Genomic DNA, 13313 nt, shown 5'->3' with positions numbered 1-13313 from the left:
GTGAGAAAGTTTACTACAAGAATATCAACATCAGAAGGTTTAGAAAACCTTAAAAAACCAGGGTGACAGATGGCTGCTTGTTCTAGTCTGCAAACTAAGCTGTTGGTCTCATTTTGTTCTTTATAGACAAGTATGCTCATCATCCAAAATTGCCTACCAGATTTAGCACTAATTAGCTGCAATGCTGTTGCATACAGGTAAAACATTATAAAATAAGAGCCTTTTTACCCTTGTAAAATCATGGCTCAGGCCTGCTACTTCAGCTAAGTATGGCTAACAGCTCACTTGAAAGTAACTGTGAAAGGAACTCTTTGGCAGAAATACAAAGAAAAGTTTCAATAAAATATCCACAAGAATGCAGAAGTTGGCGTAGTTGGCTGATAAGTAACTAGCCAATAGTGAGCTCACCTTTGCAATATGTATGAGCCTAATTAACACCGACATAAAGATGTGTGCCTATCAATAAGGATTTGAGATTTGCTGATCACTCATATTGCATGCCGCATTTCTCCTGCCAGTCCCAACAACATGGTGACCCCAACGACGTGATATCGGTAACGGCCACCACGGGGGATCGGTGAAGGAGTTTGGGTCCTGTCGCAGCAAGGAAGGTGAAAAAGCACCGCTGAAAACAGGGGAGGTTCCACTCCCTGGGTGACTTCAATGGAAGGCCTGGCCGATACGTGCTGCTGCGACCTTGTGGAGCTGCAACAACGCTGACGTTTTTAAAATGGAAAGGCAAGCAGCATATGATTTATTTTCTTGCTTTTTAAAAAAGCGACAGGTTTAGGGCATAAATTTGCAGAAAGAGCTTCATGGGTTATTAGCTTACGGGTATGCACAGGGATTTTTTCAAAATCCTTACACAGTTTATGAATTAAGTGAGTGGCAAAAGTTTGGAGATAAGCTGTGGGAGGCTGTTTTAGATGATGATAAAACTGCAAAGAAGTTAAGGAAGTTATGGCGAGTGCTGCATAATGAGTTAGTACAATATCAGGTAGAAAAACAGGCTGCACAGCAAGCTACTGCAGCTCGTGGTAAGAATAAAAGTTATGGAGATTGGTCATATTGCCCATTACCCCCTGCCACATCCACAGTTATCTTGCCACCAACATCGGCTCCTGCTTCAAGCAGCAACTCACCCCCCCATAACAGCACCATCCGCACCGCCTGTGCCCTGGCCAGACCCTCCACTCCCTCTCCTAGCAATGAGCCGATCCCTGGGGCAGAGAGTGACCTAGCGGGGGCCATTGCACAAGAGCGGAGGAAGGCATGGGCAGCGGTAGCAAAAGAGATCACGGATTCGGGGGATAGTGAGGCTATGGCAGCAGCTATAGAAGTGGCTTGCCCCGTGGTGTATACTCCTCTGGACGGGGGTGGATTACAGGCAGCAATTACTGCCCTAGATTGGAAACTGTTGTCTCAGTTACAGTCCACAGTTAGTCAGTTTGGGGTGACCAGTGAGCCCACAAAGCAAATGCTTGAGTATATTTGGGGGACCCAGGTGTTATTGCCAGCCAATTGTAGAAGAATTGCAAAGCTTATTTTTACTCAACATCAGCAGCTTCTGTTTAATGCACATTGGCAAGCACTCTGCCAGGAGTGCTTAGCAGTGGTATGGCAACCAGGTGACCCTTTACATGGGATAACCTTAGATGAATTATTTGGTATAGGGGCTTTTGCTCGAACAGAAGCACAAGCGTTAATTGGTCCTGATAAATAGTCGAGAGGCTATGCGACTGGTGAGGCTGGCTATAGGTAGGATAAAAGAACAAGGCGGGGTTCCCTCATACATGGGTATAAAGCAAGGAAGGGATGAATCGTTTCAATCTTTTATAGATAAGGTGGCTGCTGCTATCGAGCAAGCTGGCGTGACAGATTTCATGAAAGGGGCCCTTCTCAAACAGTGTGCCATTCAAAATAGCAACCAGGCTACGAAAAATGTGTTAAACACCCTAGGAGCTAATTGGACTATAGAAGAAGCTTTAGAACGCATGCCAAATGTGCCCGTAGGGAGTCAGGTGATGTTAGTATAAGCCATTGAAGAGCTAGGGACAGGACTGAAGGAGCAGGCAGCAGCATCGCAGAGCCAAGTCCTTGCCGCCCTTGCGCCCCTACTGGCAGCAGCAACAAATAGTCCATGATCTCCATCTACTGGCTGATTTAAATGTTACCGGTGTGGAGGCATGGGACGTACCCGGCAAGCCTGCCAAGCAGCTACTGTCGGGTGTCACAGCTGTCGCTCAGATACCCACAACACCAGAGCCTACTGACACCGCTCAGGAAACGAGAGGCCCAGTGTGCCCAACAGTCGCCGCACCCAGACACGAGTAGCAGCTGTCAACACCTCAGCCCAGCCCCTTTCAACCAGCCACCACCGGGAGCCTCGGGCTGGACGTGGTAGCCTCAGTAGCGGTAACATTGATGACCACCCAACCGGAAAAGGTCCCGACTGGAATAAAGGGACCAATCATCATTGATGGACAACCTATGCGAGCTTTGTTTTTGGGGCGATCATCAGTTACCGTGATGAGATTATTTGTTTTAACTGGAGTACATTAACTGGGGTAATAGACGCTGATTTTACTGGGGAAATTTGTGTTATAGTACATACTCCTTTTCCACCGATACGAATCGAGAAAGGACAGGGGATAGTTCAATTAGTTCCATTAGAATAAATGACTAAAACATTACCCCCTCATCAATCACAGTCCAGGGGGGAATGGGGCTTTGGCTCCACTGGAGGACTTACTCTGTTAACAATGAACTTAAACGATCGGCCAAAACGTGCTGTACTGATAGAGTATCAGGGTGACAGGCAAACCTTGGAAGGTTTATTAGATACTGGTGCAGACTCCAGCATTATCAGCCCAGATATGTGGCCCCACAACTGGCCATTACAGCCAACCACAGTAGCAGTTACTGGGGTTGGAGGCCTAACGCTTGCAAGAAAATCACCCATGTTATCAGTAACTATCGACGGAAAATATTTACGGAGTGTTTTCTCAGTTGTGCCTTTGCCTCCTACTGTGCAGTGCCTCATTAGTTGAGACATTTTGGCTCAAATGGGGGTAGTGCTGACAAATGAGTACCCTTTGGGCTAATGGCCATTGCGTGGACTTTTGCAATCCCACTCATATGGAACCTGGACACACCGGTGTGGGTTAAGCAATGGCCATTAAAAAGGGAAAGTCTGGAACAAGCACATGTACTAGTACAAGAACAATATGAGCAGGGCCATTTACAGTTGTCAGTAAGCCCATGGAATACCCCTATTTTTGTTATTAAAAAGAAGTCAAGAAAGTATCATTTGCTACAGAATTTACGGGCTGTAAATGAACAAATGGAGCCTATGGGAGCCTTACAACCAGGTTTGCCTAACCCAGCCATGTTGCCAAAGGACTGTCCACTGTTAATTCTAGATCTTAAAGACTGCTTTTTTACTATTGCTCTTCACCCTTGAGACACTCGGAGGTTTGCATTTACCTTACCAGCTTTAAATAGGGAAGAACCAGACAAAAGACTTGAATGGCTTACTCTCCCACAGGGCATGCGCAACAGCACTCCCTTGTGTCAGCTGTATGTTGACAATGCTTTACAACCTTTGCGACAGGCCTGGGCCATTTATCATTACATGTATGATATTTTATTTGCGCAGCCACAACCTTCTACAGGTCAACAAAATCAAGAAAAACATAAGACCCTGGAACTACATGGCTTGGTTGTAGCTCCTGAAAAAATTCAATTATCTGCACCCTGGAAATATTTGGGATGGACACTTACTGATCAGGTTGTTAACCACCAGAAATTGCAACTGAATATTAAAATACATACATTGCATGATGCTCAAAAGTTACTTGGTGATCTGCAATGGCTACGCCCTATTCTGGGCATCCCAAATCAGTTGTTAGATGAACTTTGACCTTTACTAAAAGGGACTGACCCAGCAAAACCTGTCCATATAACCTCTGAGCAAGTTAAGACACTTCAGCAGATACTGGACTGTGTAACACAAGGCAGTGTCTGGAGACGAGATCTTAACCTCCCCATACAGCTGACAGTTTGGTGTGGAACTAAATTTTTACTGGGTGCACTTATTCAGCAAAACAGAAAAACAGAGGAGGCATGGGCCTTAGAATGGATATCTCCTCCACTTCAACAGCATAAAACCCTTCTTCAAAAAATCGAAATTTTGGCTGACCTGCTTAAGAAGGGTCATGAACGGGCATTACAGATTATGGGGAAGAATCCTGATCAGATATGGATACCAATGAAGAAAGATACATTGACCTGGTACCTGATAAACAGTATGGAATTACAAGAGGCCCTGCTGGGAGCTGGAAGAGTGATTGCCACTGATGATATTCCCAAAATACCATTGAACTGGGTAGGGCAGTGGGGTTGGATTCAATGCCCAAATAGATCACAGAAGCCCCTGTCAGATGCTATAACAGCCTACACGGATGCAGGAAGAAAATCAATAACTGCAGCAGTGACCTGGCAGGAAAAGGGACAATGGCACCATCAAATTCTCCAGGCTTCCGAGTTGGATACTTTACAAACGATGGAGCTATTGGCTGTTGTATGGGCCATGATGCATTTTTCGGGGCCCCTCAACATAGTGACAGTTTCTTTGTATGTTGCAGGAGTGTGTGAGCGAATAGAGGATGCCTCTATAAAAGAGGTTCAAAACAGGAGGTTACATGAGCTGTTTATTCAGTTACAGAGGGTGATTAAGCTGAGAAAACATCCCTTTTCTGTTATCCATATCAGAAGTCACAAATGGGATATTGGTCTGGGAGAGGGTAATGAACGAGCAGATAAGCTAGTCTCAATCACACAAATGACTCCAATTCCCAGGCAGACTATGGCCAGAGAGGCACATTCCATGTTTCACCAAAATGCCAAGGGCCTCCATAGAGAATTTCAGATATCTATGGAAGAGGCACGGGCAATAGTCAAAGCCTGTCCCATATGTAGTCATCATAATGGGGGCTGCAGGTTAGGTCTGGGAGTTAAGCCAAGAGAGTTGAGTACAAATGAGACCTGGCAAATGGATGTCACACATGTTGTTGAGTTTGGTAGGATGAAGTATGTGCATGTTACTATAGACACCTATAGGATGAAGTATGTGCATGTTACTCACAGCACAGACTGGTGAGAAAGCCAGGCAAGTGGAGAGGCATCTCAGCAGCTTCTTTGCTGTAATGGGAGTGCCACGGTGTATTAAGACAGATAATGGCCCTGCCTATTGCAGCAAAAGAATAAAGCAGTTCATGCAAATGTGGGGGATAGAACATGTGACAGGCATCCCTAATTCCCCGACAGGGCAAGCAATCGTAGAAAGAGCTAATGGTACCTTGAAAAGATATCTAGGTAAATTCAAAGATATTAGAGAACCACAAGAAAGACTGTTAAGGTGTTTATTTGTTTTAAATCGCTTGCATGTTTTTGGAGAAAGCAAGGTTCCTGCTGTAATTCGCCACTATGTACAGGAGAAAGAAAGTGTAAAGCAAAATGTATGGGTTAAATACAGAGATCCTAAAACAGGACAATGGTAAGGTCCTGTTATGGGTACCTGCCAAATGGACCCGAGCAGCTGTGTTAGATGGAACCACCAGAACTCCATCAACTGAGCACAGAAGACCGTCAGTGAGTAGAGACGAAGCTGTTGATCATCCTTCGACCAGTACTTCTCAAGCTGAAAGGACAGTGTAGTTTGGCTATCGACCGAGTGATTGATCGGTTTCAATCCTTAGATTATATACTAAGCCTGCTTCAAGCGCTTTCTACATTTGAATTTAGAGGGCTTAGGAACCTAGCTTGTATTGATTGTCATAATAGACAGTGTGCTGCATGGGTATTGTTTTTTTGTGGGGGCTGTCAGCAAACTAAGTGGGTACATCAGACTCAATTACCTGACTTGTGGTGCAGAAACTGTGGATTTTATTGGCAGTTGGGCTCCTGGCAAGCAACTCCAGGCCTTTACAGGATTATCTGGCCGCCAAGGGTTACAGTTGTATGAATCACCAGAACAGAAAATTATTGCATGGTTTAGGTGGGAAAACCCAGCATTTAGTTAAACATGCTTTGGGACAGTCCAAGTTGCATATTTTACAGGCTAAGTGTGGTAGGGGTATTCCCCTTTCACAGACAAGTGTAATAGGTCCAATTTCGGGAGATCAAGATCCCAACCAAGCGTGGGACAATTGTCCGAGAGACCTAAAGAGGTTAAATCTGGGCAGATCAAGGAGAAAGAAGGGGAAAGGAAAGAAGAGACATTCTTAATGACTTGTGGGAAACATGTTTATCTCCCAAATGTCTGGGTGGTTCAAAGCAGCACCTGGGAAGATCAGGGTGATGTGGCACATTTATGCTATTACCTTGCTAATCCTCACCCTCTTAGCAGAGAGTGCAGATGCTGCCGGAGAAGTGAAAACTCATCATGTATGGGCCCCATCTCAGCCTAAGACTAACATTTGGGTCACCCTGGCAAACTTAACTAACTGGGAGGCTATTTGCCTGTCGTTATCTTCTCCCGGTAATCCATTCACAACTTGCTTGGTTGGGCTGCCAGCAGATCCCTGGCCACGTCCCTCAGGTGTACCCACCTGAACACTGACAGTCCTAAGACAAGTGTAGATAATTGGGACCAATGGGTTTCTCACTTCCCCATAGCACCACAGGAACCCCAAGAATTGGAGTTGTTAGGTTCAGTGATGGCAGATGCATGTATTAATTTTAACCATACAAGCCAGCTTTCAGCCAAGAGCCATTCCACTATTGTAACTTCCAGCATGGCTGTGTATCATAATGCAACAGCTTGATGCAATTATACCACAGGGAAAGTGTTAATCTCATCAAATGACCCTATTCAATTGCCAGCAGGTTACTTCTTAATCTGTGGGGACCGTGCTTGGCCTGGTGTCCCATCGATGCTGCCATGTACAATTGGACGGCTGTCTCTGCTTACTCCCAATACGTCCATGATATTAAACATGAGCCACCACCATCATCGACATAAGAGAATGATCCATGCATTTACTGCTGACTGTAGGGACGATGTAAAATTTTGGTCCCCAGGGGCCATAATTGCAGCATCCTTTCTGACTCCAGGGTTGGCAGCTGCAGGTGACCATGGTGCCCTAAATAAGTTGGGATGCTGTCTTGCAAAGCAAACCAATGCCACCTCTTTGGCACTTTCTAGCCTTTTGCTTGATGTTGATTCTATTCGTCATGCAACGCTTCAAAACAGAGCTGCAATTGACTTTCTTTTACTTGCACAAGGCCATGGCTGTGAAGAATTTGAGGGCATGTGTTGCATGAATCTTTCTGACCATTCGCAGTCCATCCATGCCCAGCTCGCAGAATTGCGAAGGTTAACTGGAAACTTACAGGTAGAATCAGGTTTCGGTATTGATGGATGGCTCTCATCGTTAGGCCTGGGATCATGGTTACGTTCTGTTGTTAAAGCTGGCATTATAGTGGGCATTATAGCTCTGTTAGTAGTGTTAATTTTGCCGTGTTTTTGCACGTGCTTACAGAACAGGGTGCAAAGAATGACATCTGCTGCATTTAATCAGACTATGCTTGTCCAATTGAAAAACAGGGGAAGTGTAGAGGGCTTTGTGGACAGTTGGTTAGCTGAGAAAGGTCATGTCGACATAATGCCGCTGGTTAAGCTTGAAGGGGACAAGCATAGAAGCCAGTAGTCAGTGTCCAATAACAGGCAAGGACATTGTGCCCTTGGTGCAACAGAAGGATAGGGGAGAGCATCTTTGGTAGAAATACGAAGAAAAGTTTCAATAAAATATCCACAAGAATGCAGAAGTAGGCGTAGTTGGCTGATAAGTAACTAGCCAATAGTGAGCTCGCCTTTGCAATATGTATGAGCCTAATTAACACCGACATAAAGATGTGTGCCTATCAATAAGGATTTGAGATTTGCTGATCACTCATATTGCGTGCAGCATTTCTCCCGCTGGTCCCAACAGGTGAGTTTTGTTTGCTTGGAAAAGGAGTGAGATTTTTATTCGGGAGCCTGTGGCTGAGAGTGGCCGGCTGGCTCCTGAAATTCAACATTACGCAGGATGGTTCCCAGACCCAAACTGGCACCAGTGCCAAATTGGGCTGGTTTGATAGTGCCAAGTGGCTCCAGCAATCTGCCATCAAGAACCAGTGAAGGTCAGTCTTGTTTGCCAGGGAAAATGTCCGAAGTTTGTCTATGCCTTGAGTGGCCATGCGGCTCCTGAAATTCCACGTTACGTAGGATGGTTCCCAGACACAAGATGGCACCAGTTGCAACTCGCGCTCGTTTGACAGTGCCAAGTGGCTTTTGCAATCTGCCATCAAGAACCAGCGCAGGTGAGTTTTTTTGCCAGGAATATGGACCAGCATTTCTATTTGAGGACCTGTGGCTGAGAGTGGCCGTCTGACTCCTGAAATTCTGCAATACGCAGGATGGTTCCCCAAGCTGGCACCAGTTGCAACTCGGGCTGATTTAACAGTGCCAAGTGGCTCCTGCAATCTGCCATCAAGTACCAGAGATGGTGCGTTTTGGTTGCTAGGGAAAATGGCTGAGGGAAAATTTATTCGAGGCCTATGGCTGGAATGGTTGGCTGGCTCCTGAAATTCCGCAATACCCAGGATGCTTCCCACACCCAAGCTGACACAAGTTGCAGCTCGGGCTGGTTCGACAGTGCCAAGTGGCTCCTGCAATCTGCCATCAAGAACCGGGACGGGTGAGTTTTGTTTGACAGGGAAAATGGGCCAATATTTTTTTTTGGGCGCCTTTTGCTGGGAGTGGACGGTTGGCTCCTGAAATAAGGCAACCAGCCAGATGGTTCCCAGACCCAAGCTGGCACAATTTGCAACTCAGGCTGCTTGACAGTGCCAAGTGGCTCCTGCAATCTGCCATCAAATTTGGGGGATGGTATGTATTCTTTTCAAAGGAAAATGGCCGCAGTTTGTGTTCAAGCACCTGTGGCTGAGAGTGGCTGGCTGGTATCTGAAATTCCGCAATATGCGGGATAGTTCCCAGATCCAAGCTGGCACCAGTTGCAACTCGGGCTGGTTTGACATATCCAAATGGCTTCTGCAGTTTGCCATCAAGAACCGGGGCAGCGGAGTTTATTTTGCCAGGAAAATGGGCCAGCATTTCTTTTTGGGGGCCTGAGGTAGGAGTGGCCGGCTGGCTCCTGAAATTCCGCAATACCCAGGATGGTTCCCAGACCTATGCTGGCACCAGTGCCAAGGCGGGCTGGATTGACAGTGCCAAGTGGCTCCTGCAATCTGCCATCAAGAACCTGGAGAGGGGAGTTTTGTTAGGCAGGAAAGAGGAGCGAGGTTTTGATTTGGGGACCTGTGGCCAGAGTGGCCGGCTGGCTCCTGAAATTCGGCAATATGCTGGATGGTTCCGAAACCCAAGCTGGCACAAGTTGCAAATCTGGGCCGGTTTGACAGTGCCAAGTGGCTTCTGCAATCTGCCATCAAGAACCGGTGCAGGTGATTTTTTTTGCCAGAGAAAAAAGCAGAGGTTTTTTTTGGGATCTGTGGCTTAGAGTGGCCGGCTGGCTCCTGAAATTCGCAATACACAGTATGGTTCCCAGACCCAAGCTGGCACTGTTGGGATTTATAAAATTAGAGGGTTTTGAGAAAGTGGTAAAAAAGACAGGTCTCAGACAGCAGATTTGTGAACATTGCTAATACAGGAAAAAGCTTTCTAAGCAGTTGAGCAGAGGACAGCCCCTGTGATGTGCCCTTATAGGTTGCAACAAGTTTATTTAATGTATATCTTTAGAAGGTTAGTATGAATGAGTGTCTGTGCTTTGTCTCTCATAAACGAGCCATTCTGTTAGAAAATAAGTCCCTATTGTGCTAACTACCATTACGTGTGTTTCATATGATTGGATAGAATTGTTATCAATATGCTTTGCTTTATGTGTGATTGGCTGAAACCTAGGCTGAGAAGGCTTTAGGCTACCCTGTAATGTGACGTTTCCTTGGCATTCCATTTGAATCAGATAGCTGTGAACATACTGTCTCCGTTGTCCTAACAATGTACTGAGACCGATGTGTGAAATAAACAGCTCACGACACTGATTCGGATTGTCCCGTTTCCGTTCATGTCTGTAAATAGTTGCCAGCCTGGCAAAAGGCACAAGTGCCAAGTCAGGCTGGTTTGACTGTGCCAAGTGGCTCCTGCAAGTTGCCATCAAGAACCGGGAAAGGTGAGTTTTGTTTGCCAGGGAACAAGGAGCGAGGTTTTTATTCGGGAGCCTGTGGCCGGCAGTGGCCAGCTGGCTCCTGAAATTCCACAATACACAGGATGGTTCCCAGACCCAAGCTGGCACCAGTGCCAAGTCGGGCTGGTTTGACTGTGCCAAGTGGCTCCTGCAATCTGCCATCAAGAACTGGGGCAGGTGAGTTTTGTTTTCCAGGAAAAAGGAACGAGGTTTTTATTCAGGCACCTGTGGCAGGAGTGCCTGGCTGGCTCCTGAAATTCCACAATATGCAGAATGGTTCCCAGACCCAAGCTGGCACCAGTGCCAAGTCAGGCTGGTGTGACAGTGCCAAGTGGCTCCTGCAATCGGCCATCAAGAACCTGGACAGGTGAGTTTTGTTTGCCAGTAAATAGCAGCGAGGTATTTATTCGGGGGCCGGTGGCCCAAGTGGCTGGCTGGCTCCTGAAATTCCGCATTATGCAGGATGGTTCCCAGACCCAAGCTGGGACCAGTTGCAACTCTGGGCTGGTGCGACAGTGCCAAGAGGCTCCTGCAATCTGCGATCAAGAACTGGGGAAGATGAGTTTACTTTGCCAGGGAAAATTGGCCATCATTTCTGTTTGTGGACTGTGGCTGGAGTGGCCGGCTGGCTCTTGAAAATCCACAATATGCAGGATGGTTCCCAGACCCAAGCTGGCACCAGTTGCAACTCTAGGCTGGTTTGACAGTGCCAAGTGTCTCCTGAAAGCTGCCATCAAGATCCGGGGATGGTGAGGTTTGTTTGCCTGGAAAGAGGAGCTAGGTTTTTATTCGAGGGCCTGTGGCCGGAGTGGCCGGCTGGCTCCTGAAATTCCGCAATACACAGGATCATTCCCAGACCCAAGCTGGCACCAGTTGCAACTCTGGGCTGTTTGACAGTGCCAAGTGGCTCCTGAAAGCTGCCATCATGAACCGGGATAGTTGAGTTTTGTTTGCCATGAAAAAGGCTGATGTTTGATTTCAGGGGCCTTTGGCTGAGAGTGGCCGGCTGGCTCCTGAAATTCCGCAATATGCAGGATGGTTCCCCGACCTGCAAGGTGGCAGCACCAGCATCAGCCTCTGGGAGCAGAGAGCACAGGGAAGGTGTCCTGGAACAAGGCTGGGAGCAGAGAGCGCAGGGAAGGTGTCTTGGGAACAATGCTGGGAGCAGAGAGCACAGGGAAGGTGCCTGGGAACAAGGCTGTGCTCCCAGGAGGGATGAAGAGAGCACAGGGAAGGCGTACTGGAATAAGGCTGGGAGCAGAGAGTATAGGGAAAGTGCTCTGGGAATAACGCTGTGCTCCCAGGAGGGATGAGGTGGGTCCAAGGGCGGTTTGTCACCAAGGGAGGTTTGTCACTGCTCCCAAGACGCTGTGGCTTCCTTCCCCTGTCGGCACAGCCTCTGATTCAGTTGTCTCGGGAGATTCAGCCGTGCTGTCCTGCCCACTTGTCTGACGCGGCTCAGCAGCATTTCTGGCCTTGTGCAACACCCAGGTGACACGGCGTGACCCAGAAAGGCCCGTGCAGGGTTCAGGGGACAGCCAGGCTGGCTGGACACCCGGCTGGGGACAGGTGTGTGCCCTTCATCCTCGGGCTGTCTGCAGCAGTCCATTGGAAATGCAGCGTGGATAACCCATGGATGGATGGACGGGAGGTGGCCGTGAGGACAGAGGCGGCCGTGGTGGCATTGTGCCCACCGGCTGTCCCAGATGCGGTTCGGGACACGGCCTCTGCCGAGGGAAGCACGGGGGCATCCCGGCCGCCCCGCCCACCGCTAATGACAGCACGGACGCTAATTACAGGGCAGGCAATTAAACACAAAGCCAGCCGGAGTATCGGGGCAGTGCCGAGAGCTGCGGGGCACGGCCCGCCCGGGAGCCCTGCAGAGGAACCCGAGCAGCCCGGGGACGGCGGGGACAGCTCTGGGGCAGCCCCGGAGGGACGCGCCGTGCCCAGAAAACGGGAATGAGAGAGGCACGATGGACAGGGACGGCCCTGGAGGCTGTCAGCTCTCCTAAGTTCAGCTCGGGCTAGAGGGGGTCCCTGGGGGAGCTCCAAAAACCTTCGTTCACGGAGTTCCCTGCTCCGGGGACAGACACAGTGTGCGAAGGACGAGGCAGCAGGCGCGGGATGCGGAGGAAGGAGGAGGAGCTACCCCTGCTCGCTCCAGAGCTCCCCGGAGGGATGGATGGCCAGGGATCCCGAGGGATGGATGGCCAGGGATCCCGAGGGATGGATGTCCTGAACCCCGAGGGATGGATGTCCTGGGCCCCAAGGGATGGATGTCCTGAACCCCGAGGGATGGATGTCCTGAACCCTGAGGGATGGATGTCCTGAGCCCCGAGGGATGGATGGCCAGGGATCCCGAGGGATGGATGTCCTGGGCCCCGAGGGATGGATGGCCAGGGATCCCGAGGGATGGATGTCCTGGGCCCCGAGGGATGGATGTCCTGAGCCCCAAGGGATGGATGTCCTGGGCCCCGAGGGATGGATGTCCTGAGCCCCGAGGGATGGATGTCCTGAGCCTCGAGGGATGGATGTCCTGAGCCCCGGGGCAGGGACGGTGTCCATGCCCGTGCCTGGCTGAGCCCCTGCCGGGGTCACCGGGACCGAGCGGCGGAGGACGGGCAGGGGGCAGCTCCCGAAGGCCGCAAAGGGGGGAGGGCGGGACCATCTCACCCCGGGAACTGCCGGTGGGACGGGGGCGAGCGGGGCGGAGGGGATCCCCTCGCCGGCGGGACGGGGGCCGGGGGTTAAAGGGGCGAGCTGCTGTACCGGGAAGCGGCACTGGGGAGCGGCACCGGGGATTGGCACCGGGGAGCGGCACCGGGAGCGGCACTGGGGAGCGAACCCCGGGGTGCGGCACCGGGAGCGACACCGGGGACTGGCACCGGGGAGCGACACCGGGAACCGGCACCAGGAGCGGCCCTGGAGAGTCGCCCCGGAGACCGACAGCGGGGAGCGACACCAGAGACCGGCGCGGGGACTGGCACCGGGGGCCAGCACCGGGAGCGGCACTGAGGACTGGCACCGGACAGCGGCACCGGCACCGGCCCCGGACAGCGGCCCGGG

Source organism: Ammospiza caudacuta, chromosome 19 (genome assembly GCF_027887145.1).
Source record: "Ammospiza caudacuta isolate bAmmCau1 chromosome 19, bAmmCau1.pri, whole genome shotgun sequence".
NCBI lineage: Eukaryota > Metazoa > Chordata > Aves > Passeriformes > Passerellidae > Ammospiza > Ammospiza caudacuta.
This window is presented reverse-complemented; position numbering follows the sequence as displayed.